This window comes from Taudactylus pleione, unplaced genomic scaffold, assembly GCF_031769625.1.
Source record: "Taudactylus pleione unplaced genomic scaffold, aTauple2 ptg000134l, whole genome shotgun sequence".
Classification (NCBI taxonomy): domain Eukaryota; kingdom Metazoa; phylum Chordata; class Amphibia; order Anura; family Myobatrachidae; genus Taudactylus; species Taudactylus pleione.
The window spans coordinates 5440001-5445000 of record NW_028284536.1 but is presented as its reverse complement, the minus strand read 5'-3'; the positions used below and the strand labels follow the sequence as shown (position 1 = coordinate 5445000).

Genomic DNA, 5000 nt, shown 5'->3' with positions numbered 1-5000 from the left:
GCTGCGCCACTCTGCTGCTCATGGAAGTGCTTAGAACTCAAGAAGGGTTGATTCATCACAAGAACATGGCAATGTGTTCCTTTTAATTAACGAAAAATCCTAAAATAACTGTCCAGATTAGAGACTTTATAAACTTTGGCAAGGAAACTTTCCAGATCAATGTTTCTTAGCTGTTGTTTGTTTATGTCTCATATAGGGTTTCTGTGGCGCAATTGGTTAGCGCGTTCGGCTGTTAACTGGAATGTTGGTGGTTCAATCCCACCCAGGGACGAGAATATTCTATTAATCAAGTTTTGGGGATTTTTAGGTAGAGAAGTCAACATGTCAAACTACCTATTTTAAGGAAGGGTTCAAGACTTTCTCTGAAACAATTATCTCTAAAGTGAGTTTAATTTGATTTAAGCCAATTTATTCAACATTTAGAAAATACCTGAAGGTTAATGTTGTTCCTGGTGATATCTAATCAGCAGAATGCAACCTAGCAGCATTTTTAAGTGAAAGCCTTTGTTATGTTATAACCAGGTGTTATCTTATCAGTACAAGGTAAGGAATTAAGAAAAACTTTTTGAAGTGTGAAGATTTTTCTTACAAAATCATTGTCTTATTGAATCACCAAAGTGTAAGCTGGAAATATGATTTTGATAAATTACTTGTTAGATCACCTGATTTGCTCTTCTGGAGTCAATGTAGTTTGTTTTTCTCAATAACCATAGAAGTAATAGGGTAAATTAAAGACATTATGTGGATTTTTTGCTACAGCACTTCTGTCAAAATACGATTAAAATGAGTTAAGATGATAATGGATTTTCTACTATAAGCAAAGACCAAAAAAGTCAAAATAGCAATCCCAATTTTAGATTTGATAAATGAAAATAGCACATAGCAGAGGATGGTTTCGATCCATCGACCTCTGGGTTATGGGCCCAGCACGCTTCCGCTGCACCACTCTGCTGCTCATGGAAGTGCTTAGAACTCAAGAAGGGTTGATTCATCACAAGAACATGGCAATGTGTTCCTTTTAATTTACGAAAAATCCTAAAATAACTGTCCAGATTAGAGACTTTATAAACTTTGGCATGGAAACTTTCCAGATCAATGTTTCTTAGCTGTTGTTTGTTTATGTCTCATATAGGGTTTCTGTGGCGCAATTGGTTAGCGTGTTCGGCTGTTTACTGGAATGTTGGTGGTTCAATCCCAACCAGGGACGAGAATATTCTATTAATCAAGTTTTGGGGATTTTTAGGTAGAGAAGTCAACATGTCAAACTACCTATTTTAAGGAAGGGTTCAAGACTTTCTCTGAAACAATTATCTCTAAAGTGAGTTTAATTTGATTTAAGCCAATTTATTCAACATTTAGAAAATACCTGAAGGTTAATGTTGTTCCTGGTGATATCTAATCAGCAGAATGCAACCTAGCAGCATTTTTAAGTGAAAGCCTGTGTTATGTTATAACCAGGTGTTATCTTATCAGTACAAAGGTAAGGAATTAAGAAAAACTTTTTGAAGTTTGAAGATTTTTCTTACAAAATCATTGTCTTATTGCATCACCAAAGTGTAAGCTGGAAAGATGATTTTGATAAATTACTTGTTAGAACACCTGATTTGCTCTTCTGGAGTCAATGTAGTTTGTTTTTCTCAATAACCATAGAAGTAATAGGGTAAAGTAAAGACATTATGTGGGTTTTTTGCTACAGCACTTCTGTCAAAATACGATTAAAATGAGTTAAGATGATAATGGATTTTCTACTATAAGCAAAGACCAAAAAAGTCAAAATAGCAATCCCAATTTTAGATTTGATAAATGAAAACAGCACATAGCAGAGTTTCGATCCATCGACCTCTGGGTTATGGGCCCAGCACGCTTCCGCTGCGCCACTCTGCTGCTCATGGAAGTGCTTAGATCTCAAGAAGGGTTGATTCATCTCAAGAACATGGCAATATGTTCCTTTTAATTAACGAAAAATCCTAAAATAACTGTCCAGATTAGAGACTTTATAAACTTTGGCAAGGAAACTTTCCAGATCAATCTTTCTTAGGTGTTGTTTGTTTATGTATCACATAGTGTCTCTGTGGCGCAATTGTTTAGCACGTTCGGCTGTTAACCGGAAGGTTGGTGGTTCAATCCCACCCAGGGACGAGAATCTTCTATTAGTCAAATTTTGGGGAATTTTAGGTAGAGAAGTCAACATGTCAAACTACCTATTTTATGGTAGGGTTCAAGACTTTCTCTGAAACAATTATCTCTAAAGTGAGTTTAATTTGATTTAAGCCAATTTATTCAACATTTAGAAAATACCTGAAGGTTAATGTTGTTCCTGGTGATATCTAATCAGCAGAATGCAACCTAGCAGCATTTTTAAGTGAAAGCCTGTGTTATGTTAAAACCAGGTCTTATCTTATCAGTACAAAGGTAAGGAATTAAGAAAAACTTTTTGAAGTTTGAAGATTTTTCTTACAAAATCATTGTCTTATTGCATCACCAAAGTGTAAGCTGGAAAGATGATTTTGATAAATTACTTGTTAGAACACATGATTTGCTCTTCTGGAGTCAATGTAGTTTGTTTTTCTCAATAACCATAGAAGTAATAGGGTAAAGTAAAGACATTAAGTGGATTTTTTGCTACAGCACTTCTGTCAAAATATGATTAAAATGAGTTAAGATGATAATGGATTTTCTACTATAAGCAAAGACCAAAAAAGTCAAAATAGCAATCCCAATTTTAGATTTGATAAATCAATATAGCACATAGCAGAGGATGGTTTCGATCCATCGACCTCTGGGTTATGGGCCCAGCAAGCTTCTGCTGCGCCACTCTGCTGCTCATGGAAGTGCTTAGAACTCAAGAAGGTTTAATTCATCACAAGAACATGGCAATGTGTTCCTTTTAATTAACGAAAAATCCTAAAATAACTGTCCAGATTAGAGACTTTATAAACTTTGGCAAGGAAACTTTCCAGATCAATCTTTTTTAGCAGTTGTTTGTTTATGTCTCATATAGGGTCTCTGTGGCGCAATTGGTCAGCGTGTTCGGCTGTTAACCGGAAGGTTGGTGGTTCAATCCCACCCAGGGACGAGAATCTTCTATTAGTCAAATTTTGGGGAATTTTAGGTAGAGAAGTCAACATGTCTAACTACCTATTTTATGGTAGGGTTCAAGACTTTCTCTGAAACAATTATCTCTAAAGTGAGTTTAATTTGATTTAAGCCAATTTATTCAACATTTAGAAAATACCTGAAGGTTAATGTTGTTCCTGGTGATATCTAATCAGCAGAATGCAACCTATCAGCATTTTTAAGTGGAAGCCTGTGTTATGTTAAAACCAGGTGTTATCTTATCAGTACAAAGGTAAGGAATTAAGAAAAACTTTTTGAAGTGTGAAGATTTTTCTTACAAAATCATTGTCTTATTGCATCACCAAAGTGTAAGCTGGAAAGATGATTTTGATAAATTACTTGTTAGATCACTTGATTTGCTTTTCTGGAGTCAATGTAGTTTGTTTTTCTCAATAACCATAGAAGTAATAGGGTAAATTAAAGACATTATGTGGATTTTTTGCTACAGCACTTCTGTCAAAATACGATTAAAATGAGTTAAGATGATAATGGATTTTCTACTATAAGCAAAGACCAAAAAAGTCAAAATAGCACTCCCAATTTTAGATTTGATAAATGAAAATAGCACATAGCAGAGGATGATTTCGATCCATCGACCTCTGGGTTATGGGCCCAGCACGCTTCCGCTGCGCCACTCTGCTGCTCATGGAAGTGCTTAGAACTCAAGAAGGGTTGATTCATCACAAGAACATGGCAATGTGTTCCTTTTAATTAACGAAAAATCCTAACAGAACTGTCCAGATTAGAGACTTTATAAACTTTGGCATGGAAACTTTCCAGATCAATGTTTCTTAGCTGTTGTTTGTTTATGTCTCATATAGGGTTTCTGTGGCGCAATTGGTTAGCGCGTTCGGCTGTTAACTGGAATGTTGGTGGTTCAATCCCACCCAGGGACGAGAATATTCTATTAATCAAGTTTTGGGGATTTTTAGGTAGAGAAGTCAACATGTCAAACTACCTATTTTAAGGAAGGGTTCAAGACTTTCTCTGAAACAATTATCTCTAAAGTGAGTTTAATTTGATTTAAGCCAATTTATTCAACATTTAGAAAATACCTGAAGGTTAATGTTGTTCCTGGTGATATCTAATCAGCAGAATGCAACCTATCAGCATTTTTAAGTGGAAGCCTGTGTTATGTTAAAACCAGGTGTTATCTTATCAGTACAAAGGTAAGGAATTAAGAAAAACTTTTTGAAGTGTGAAGATTTTTCTTACAAAATCATTGTCTTATTGCATCACCAAAGTGTAAGCTGGAAAGATGATTTTGATAAATTACTTGTTAGATCACCTGATTTGCTCTTCTGGAGTCAATGTAGTTTGTTTTTCTCAATAACCATAGAAGTAATAGGGTAAATTAAAGACATTATGTGGATTTTTTGCTACAGTACTTCTGTCAAAATACGATTAAAATGAGTTAAGATGATAATGGATTTTCTACTATAAGCAAAGACCAAAAAAGTCAAAATATCAATCCCAATTTTAGATTTGATAAATGAAAATAGCACAGGATGGTTTCGATCCATCGACCTCTGGGTTATGGGCCCAGCACGCTTCCGCTGCGCCACTCTGCTGCTCATGGAAGTGCTTAGAACTCAAGAAGGGTTGATTCATCACAAGAACATGGCAATGTGTTCCTTTTTATTAACGAAAAATCCTAAAATAACTGTCCAGATTAGAGACTTTATAAACTTTGGCATGGAAACTTTCCAGATCAATGTTTCTTAGCTGTTGTTTGTTTATGTCTCATATAGGGTTTCTGTGGCGCAATTGGTTAGCGCGTTCGGCTGTTAACTGGAATGTTGGTGGTTCAATCCCACCCAGGGACGAGAATATTCTATTAATCAAGTTTTGGGGATTTTTAGGTAGAGAAGTCAACATGTCAA

General features: G+C 35.4%; 1 non-coding gene across 1 annotated transcript; it reads left to right on the top strand.

Annotated features, from left to right (window-relative positions):
• The first annotated feature begins 3002 nt into the window (after positions 1-3002).
• Positions 3003-3076, top strand: TRNAN-GUU (transfer RNA asparagine (anticodon GUU)). Its single transcript has one exon. It is a non-coding gene; the product is annotated as a tRNA-Asn (tRNA).
• Positions 3077-5000: the final 1924 nt, after the last annotated feature.